Source organism: Triticum aestivum, chromosome 7A, assembly GCF_018294505.1.
Source record: "Triticum aestivum cultivar Chinese Spring chromosome 7A, IWGSC CS RefSeq v2.1, whole genome shotgun sequence".
In the NCBI taxonomy this organism is placed as follows: domain Eukaryota; kingdom Viridiplantae; phylum Streptophyta; class Magnoliopsida; order Poales; family Poaceae; genus Triticum; species Triticum aestivum.
Genome location: NC_057812.1, coordinates 35,133,280 through 35,142,295, shown reverse-complemented (window position 1 = coordinate 35,142,295; position 9,016 = coordinate 35,133,280).

Genomic DNA, 9,016 nt, shown 5'->3' with positions numbered 1-9,016 from the left:
AACTGAACCCTCGGAAATTATACCGGAGGGAGGGGGGCAACAAACCCTGGGAAAAGATACCCGAGGAATACCAACTGAACCCTCATAAATTATACCGAAGGGAGGGGGGAAACAAACCCTGGGAAAAGATACCCGAGGAAGACCAACTGAACCCTCGGAAATTATACCGGAAGGAGGAGGGCAACAAACCTTGGGAAAAGATACCCGTGGAAGACCAATTGAACCCTTAAAGGGATTAACAAAATCCTCGGAGAACAAAACAAACCAACATGGTTGCACGTGAATTCCTAACTGTGAATGTGGTTTTTATTTGTTAATAGAGAAATTTTTGCACAATCAATAAAAAGTGAGGCGCTATGCTGGGGCGAGGGTACTGAAAATGAAACTGCTCCGAAGAAAGATATCGGGTTTCCCAATGCTTCTCCATGCCGAACATGATGCGGGTTCCTGCATGATGACGATAAGCAATGCATCACAATCCTTGACTTCATAGAAAAAACGGTTAGTTTACTCGAATAAATGACTCAATATTTAGTAATCAAATCATTAGGTTTTTAGATCATTTAGTTCTGAATGAAAGGAGAGAGAGAGAGAGAGAGAGAGAGAGAGAGAGAGAGAGAGAGAGAGAGAGAGAGACCTCCTCATTGTGTTTCAAGAGTGACAAACTAAAGACGTGTAACTTTAGAAGATCAGAATGGCTCCCAATGAACCTGCGCCGACAAGAACAATCAAACAAAGACTTCTTAAAGAGTTAATAGTTACTCCCTAGATTCGATAATGTAAGACATTTTTTGACATGAGACAGAGGGAGTAGATCGTACGTGGAGGTGGAACACGAGAGGCACTACAAATATTCCTCTAGCTCTATACGCATGCCTTTTTTTTCTTCGGAAACACGGATAAAAACTTTGGTCGATCTCCCTCGAAAATTCAAACATTTCGGCGGGCTTTACCTGATCGATCCCTGCAACGTAGTACCTGCACTGTACGTACGCGACACATGCAGGCAGTGCTGCAGAAATATACACGTACGATTCGGTCCATACACGAAATACCAATTTAAAGCCATTTACACAAACATAGCCTGCACACGGGAGCTCTGAGCCCCTCCTCTGCTCTGCGCCGTAGCATGCATCTACTGCTCCTTGCATGCAAAGTATGCGATGCAATTACGCATATCTACGTACGACGTACTCACGCCGCTGCCTGCAACACTTTGCATAGGTATCTATGATCAGGACGCTCTGCTGGCAGGCGGCCATTCAAGTCGCTGCTGCATGCATGCTGCGTGCATGGTTCACACTTGCTACATGATCGTCGATGTCGATCGACGGCTGGCTCTGCACCATGCACACACACATAGGAGCTGTGTCTGTGCTGCTCCAGAGGCTGGCTAGAGGTTGTGCGCGCATCAAAGTGCCAATATCTTTTTTGCTTTTTCTGCGATGATACGACGTACGTACATGCATATTAATCCGTGGGTTCGTCGATCAGCCACGTACCGCGCACGTTACGTCCTGTTGAATGGTTGATGATGAGATAGGATAAGAGTTATGTGTACGTTGGGAGCACCAACGGTGACGTGCCACTTGTGTTCCCCGAGAGAGGAGTGACCAGCCAAAGGTTTCATCTGAGGTCACACACGATGATTCAATCTTAGTTGACTTTTTTTTCGTTCAGTCATTTTTGGGGTTTTTTTAATTAGAAAAATTGTATTCCCCCCTTCTCTCTTCTACTTCTCGTGAGATGGCGATGAGAAAATGATGATGTAGGCATCAAAGACACGCTTACGCTACCACATATCCGAGCACTACTAACCCCTCATCACTGCCATCGCAAAAAAAAAACCCTCATCACTGACCGGTCGCTAACCATGTGTCGCCGGTAAGTGAAAACTAATTGGGTTATCTGACTCTAACTTAGCACCGACTGGTCGTTAAGTAGTGTATCGTCTCTGATTTTTTTGGCTTTTAGTTGCTGGTCTATGATGTTTATTCTTTACATACTGCTTCGGACATCAAATTCCTTTGAACACCACTTCGGCTCCTCTCCCTTGGCTCACCGGCCGTAGCGACGCATATTCACCTCTCGTCCGTTATAAATTGCCACCGGCACCTTGTACAAACCCGAGCTCTTTCTCACCGCCACCCATTTCTCCCAAATCACGTAGGAATCTGGCCGGAATTCGCCATGGTGAGGCTGCTCTTGACGCATCATTTCGCCTACTCCTTCCAGCATGTCCCGACCATCGTCTTGTCAGATGATTCCTCGAGATTGGACGGCGAATACGAGGAGGAGGCTTTCAATTGGAGCTCCTCATAGGAGGAGGAGGTAGATGGGGAGCAGCCCCACGCCGTTGCGATCATGCACGACGGTGGTGCCGTGGTGCCCTTCCAACAATGGGAGGAGGAGGAGCACCTCGCCGTCGAGGCACAGCTTGCCGCGGAGCATGCTCACGTTGCTGCCGTCGCCATCCTTCACACTGTTCCGAACGTGGTGGTAGAGCACCTTACCACCGAGCGCCAAGCACCTCGCCACCCTTCACACTGATCCGGTTGTCACGAACCTCGATGACAACAACAACGACAACGGCGAAGAGCCAGAGAAGCCTAGGGGCAACCATGAAGATGAGGCATCAGGGTTCAAAACCTTTGTTGTGCTCCATGCTCATATATAGATGTTATTTTTTATTGTCGTATTGCTTTGCATGATCATATAGAGCTGACATGATATTAGTGTGGCAATGCCACCTTTCATTATTGTTTCATATATGCTACACTAGATCATTGCGCATCCTGGTACACTGCCCAGAGGCATTCATTAGAGTTCCTACATCATTTTATTGAAAAGATCTATAATTGGTCCCCAACACTCGTGGGATATCGGGTTGTGATGGAGGAGCTTTGTGGAAATTATTGTATTGGAACAATCACAAATGATTACTTGTTTTAAGGAATAACGTTGAATTCTATTTTTGGAAACAAGAGAAGGTTTAAGGAAGAGCTTTTGATTGTTTACTTTGAATCATGAATCTGTAGCTTAATTTGGTTGTAACCTTTTGTATTTTCCCCTTTTCTTTCCGTAATATGTCATAACACCGTTGTTGTCAGGGAAACAACTTTCAACTAGGTGTATCCTTAGTAGCACGATGCAAGTAAGTTAGTGTTAGCAAGGGCGCGTACAATGGACTTATAGCAAAGGTGGATGCACACATGACAAGAGTGGCATAACACCGTTTTTACTAGGTTCAACCGCCTTGTTGGAGCGTGACGTAGTGCTTTGTTAGGAGGGCCTCAGGTGGGGTTGTATGATCACAAGGCTCTGGCTCTCGCGTGATTCCTCATACACTGGTAGAAAAAGGGCCTGTTGTCCCGGTTCGTAAGGGCCTTTTGTCCCGGTTCTTGAATCGGGACTAAAGGGTCGGTACTAATGCCCTGTCCCTTTAGTCCCGGTTCAATCCAGAACTGGGACTGATGGGCCTCCACGTGGCCTGTGCGCGGAGCCCAGACAAGAGACCCTTTGGTCCCGGTTGGTGGCACCAACCGGGACCAATAGGCATCCACACGTCAGCATTTCTGTGGCTGGGGTTTTTGTTTTTTTTAAAAGGGGGGTTGGGGGTTTTCGGGGGTTAATTTAGGTGTTTCATATATTGTGTTAGCTAGCTATAATTAATAGAGAGAAGTGTCCTCTCTTATGTCCGTGCTTGGTCGACGCTACGTACTATACATACGTATAGAGAGGACTAGACACGCTAGCTAGCTAGTAAGCAAACGAAGGAAACAGAAGATCGTCATGAACATATATGCATACAGAGAGAAGTGATATCGACCACCTCTCCTTCTCCGAGAGATTGGTCGAACAACAAGTTCTCGTATATCTATCCGACACTACCGGCTACATATATACAATAATTATCTCTTACAAATATAATCATACGGACTCATGGTCCACATAGTATTATCCGTCTTCAGCGATCACGTGGTCAAGAAAGAATGCCGCCAATTCCTCTTGAATTGCTCGCATGCGAGCTGGTGCTAGGAGTTCATCCCGCTTCCGAAACATCTAATTTGAAGAAGGGGGTCAATACATACATATATATATATATATATATATATATATATATATATATATATATATATATATATATGTATGTATGTATGTATGAATGAAACTCAACACAAATGATGGTAATAAAATAAAATTGTGAATGTTGTTATTTACGTACTTCATATTGTTCGTCAGTGTAGCCCCGCTCACAGGTCGTGTGGCGGATGGACTCGCAAACGTAGTATCCACAGAAATCATTCCCTTATTCCTGCCACAACCACTTTATAAGAAATATAGGTCAATCAAACTGATAGGCAAGAATGCCAAATGGTATTGATGAAACTAGCGCTTGAATCACTAGTAGATGCGCGGAACATGCTACTATAGTACTTACTTTCGGGTGTCTAAATTGCAGCTCCTTCGGCAGTCCCGGAGCTTTTCTGGTGAATTTTCTCCAAACCCTGCCGGACAAAGAAAACAATTACTTGATATATCAAAAAATGAACAAAGTTGCTGATATGGTGGATAATGATCGATTTAACTTACTTCTCGAGCATTTGAGTCATGTCTGCATAGTCCTGGGGATCTTTTCGTCTTGAGTCTAAGACGGTTACTAGTCCCTGCTCAAGCTTAATCTCTAGGAGAATATAGTGGTAACTGCACACGCATGCATAACTCATCAATTACATTACTATAACCTTGACTAATATATAAGGGAAACCGAATACGCACAAGACAGTAACACTCACTTGAAGTTGTAAGGAAAGAGTATTATATCTTTGTTTTCATTTATTACCAACGATCGTAGCAAGTTGGCCTCGGTATCTGCGGCATGAAATTTAACCTGAGTTGCATCTATGAGATATGTGTTAATGAACCCAATATCACCGACTTGTCTTTTCTTCAATTCGGCGATCTTCAATCTGCATAATATATTGAGGATGATTATAAATACATGCAATGAAAGAGCTGAGCTATATAGAGAGACTTAATGACAGAAGTAGTACTACTTACAGACAGTAGCAGGCGACCGTTGTTTTATCGAGGGCCAATTGATTGAAAAACTGAAAGAACTCCTCGAATGGAACATGCAACAGTTTAATTCTAACGAGGTCATGCTCCTTTTTAACTTTCACATACAAAGTACTCCTCCCCCAGAGTCTCTGCAGATTTTCAAGTACCAATCATGCAATCTTCGCATCATCGTTGATAGAGATCTTTCATCTTTGACGAGAGGCTTCCCGTACTCGTATCTTTGTATCTGCACCTCCATGAAATCATAATGTACATCGTCGGGCAGGTAATCGCCAAGATTTCTATAACCGGGCACCATCCTCGGATCATTAGCGACGTTGTCGCTAGGCATCTTGAGCGGGGGCACGAATGCTTCGCTTGTTCGCCGAGCTGGGCAATTTGTTTCCCAGCTCGTCGTTCTTTCAGCCTTTGATCACTGACAGTACTTCCCGACCGCTCCGCTTCGGCAAATTCCTTTCCAATAATGCGCTCATAGTTTTCTTTCGGCGGAGACTTGGGTGGTTTTGTCAGGGCAGCTAGAGTGCGCTTCGGTTTCACCGGATCTACCTTCTCCTCCGGAGGTGGATGTTTCTTTGCTTTCACCCCTTCAAAGTAGTTCCTCACTTCTTCTCGTGCGATCTCGGCGTTCTCCTCCGGGGTCCTCTCGTATGGTAACTTCTCTGGAGTCTTCAGAAAAGGACCAAATCTGTATTTCTTCCCGCCTCTGGCTGTACTGCTAGACGCCGGCAGAGCAGATAGAGCGGTTGTCTTCTTTACTTGCTTACGAGGCGGAGGAGAAGGACTACGACGTGCCGGAGCAGCCGGAGCAGCGGCAGGTCTCTTCCGCCCTTGCCGACGAGGCGGAGAAGGAGGAGGCTGGCTACTCGTGCGCGTCGGCGCAGGTGGAGAAGGAGGCGGAGTGCCGCCACGCGCTGGAGAAGGAGCCGGTCGAGTGCCCTGATCGTCACTCGCCGGAGGAGGAGGCGGTGGAGGAGGCGGAGTGCCCTGACTCACCGGAGGAGGAGGCGGTGGAGGAGGCGGAGTGCCCTGACTCGCCGGAGGAGGAGGCGGTGGAGGAGGCGGAGTGCCCTGACTTGCCGGAGGAGGAGGAGGCGGAGGCGTCCAGTTCGGAAGGTTGATGAGCTCCTTCCGCCATAGGCATGGAGTCTTCAGAGCAGACCCCAGCCTAGTCTCCCCTTCACCGGTAGGGTGGTCAAGCTGGAGGTCCTCAAATCCCTCCGTTATTTCATCCACCATCACCCTAGCATATCCTTCTGGAATCGGCCGACAGTGAAAAGTTGCTTCGGGTTCAGTAGGATAAACAGAGCCAACAGCCGCCTTGACCTTCAAATTCATCCATTGCATCATAAGGTGGCAATTTTGAGACTCCGTGATAGCATCCACGGGATAGCTGGCAGGAGCCGTCAAGGCATGCTCCAGCTGAAGCAGCTCGGTGGAGGCCACGCTGCTTCTCCGCTGAGATGGCGGGGTAGTTTCGGGGGAAGCTTCGGCAGTACGTTTGCTGCGATTTGCTTCTCGTTCCTCTATCGCTTGTACCCTTGCTTGCAGCGCCTGCATTTGGGTCTGCTGCACTTTTTTCCTCCTCTCATGGGATTTGTAACCGCCTGCGTCCGGAAACCCAACCTTCCATGGAATGGAGCTTGGCATGCCTCATGTCCGTCCAGGGTGCTCAGGATTCCCGAGGGCCATTGTGAGCTCGTCGTTCTCTCTGTCTGGAAAGAACGTCCCTTGCTGCGCTGCTTTGATATACTGCTGAAGCTTCCTGACTGGTATGTCCATTTGATTGTTCGTCCAAATGCACTTCCCTGTTACAGGGTCCAAGGTTCCGCCAGCACCGAAGAACCAAGTCCGGAAACGGTCTAGCCAGTTAATTGTCTCTGGCTCGATCCCTTTATCAACCAGATGATTCTTAGTCTTGGCCCACTTAGGCCGGGCTACGAGGTAGCCACCTGACCCCGTGCGATGGTGATGCTTCTTCTTCGCAGCATTTTGCTTGTTTGTCGCCGACATCTTCTTACTCTTTTCCGATGTCTTGTGGGCCACAAATGCGGGCCAGTGATCTCTGATCTTCTCATATCTGCCCTTGAATTCTGGTGTCTCATTATTTTCGACAAACTTATTCAGCTCTTTCTTCCACCTCCTGAATAGTTCTGCCATCCTCTTAAGAGCAAAAGACTTGATTAATTGCTCTTTAACTGGCTTCTCTGGATTATCCTGTGGCGGTAGGGTGAAATTTGACTTCAGCTCAGTCCAAAGATCAATTTTCTGCATATTATTGACATAAGACACCTCAGGGTCTTCTGTAGCCGGCTTTAACCATTGCTGGATGCTGATCGGGATCTTGTCCCTAACCAAAACCCCGCACTGAGCAACAAATGTGCTCTTTGTCCGGAGGGGTTTAATCGGTTGGCCGTCGGGCGTGATTGCTATGATCTCAAACTTTTCATCCGAGCTCAACTTTTTCTTCGGGCCTCGTCTCTTTACCGAAGTTGTGCTTGATCCGGAGGGCTAGAAAAAAGAACAAAGACTTAATTAATATGTGTACATACCAAAACAATGAATGCATCAATTAGCTAGTCAGCAGAAGCTTAACTAATATATATACCTGGCCGGACTCGATTCGGTCACCGGAGACGTCATCACGGTCTCCTTCTTGCACCGGCATTGGGTCACCGGGGCCGTCCTCACGGTCTCCTTCTTGCATCGGCATTAGGTCACCGGAGCCATCATAATCATAGCCAGCTGCTTCCAGACCATCGGTGTCGTTGAGAAACAATGAGCAGACGGCATCACTTCCTCGTGCGATTATGTCCCCCAATAACTCTTCTTGTACTTTGTCTCGGGCGGTGTCCATAGTTTCTACAAATATTGACAACATGGCAATTATTATTCAAACATGACAGATGGATATATTAGTGGCAAACGTAGAACTAATATTAATTAGTGGCCTCGACGCTGCTTCTCTAGGGTTTGGGGTGGCCTCGACGCTGCTTCTCTAGGGTTTGGGGTGGCCTCGATGCTGCTTCTCTAGGGTTTGGGGTGGCCTCGACAACGCTTCAAGGATAAAAAAAAGAGGAAGAAGAAGAAAAAAAGAGGAGAAGAAAGAATAGAGTCCTCTATTCTTTCTTCTCCTCTTTTTTTCTTCTTCTTCCTCTTTTTTTTATCGGGAACGAGGGTCGTCAAGGGTCACCGAGCGGTAGAGGAAAATTAATATCTACTAATTAACAACCTAAATAAAAAACTAATACATATAGGAAGAAGAAGAAAAAAAGAGAAGAAAGAATAGAGGAGAAGACTTCCTCTTCTTCTCCCTCTTCTTCCCCTTCTTCCTCGCCTCTCTCATGAATGTTCGACGTTCTCGACCCCCCCACGTGTCGAAGAAAAAAAAGAAGAAAAAAAAGAGGAGAAGAAGAAAGGAATAGAGGAGAAAAGAGAAAATAGAATATATATTCTATTTTTCTCTTCTTCTCCTCTATTCCTTTCTTCTTCTCCTCTTCTTTTTCTTCTTTTTTCTTCTTCTTATTTATTTCTCCTCGTCTTCCTCTCCCCTCTTCTTCTCCTTTCTTCCTCTTCTTATTTCCTTTTTCTTCTCATTCTTTTTCTTCTTCTTCCTTCTTAAAAATACATGAAGTAGTATTGCTTGTTTTTTTAAATAATGTTCAAATAGAAATTTTAGAAAAAAGTAAAGGTTTTGCCTAATTCATTGTTCATATGAATATGCAAACATTTGCATATTTACAATAATCAATATCACCAAAAAAATCTATGAACAGAAAAAAATACTATTTTTTCTGTTAATCTATCTTTTGCATAGATATACGTACATACATATACATATAATCAGGAAAAAACATAAATGAATTTGCAAAAAAAAAAATTAAAAACAGGGGGGAAGAGGGGGGCGGTGCCGGCCCTGACCAAAGCGAGAGGCGAC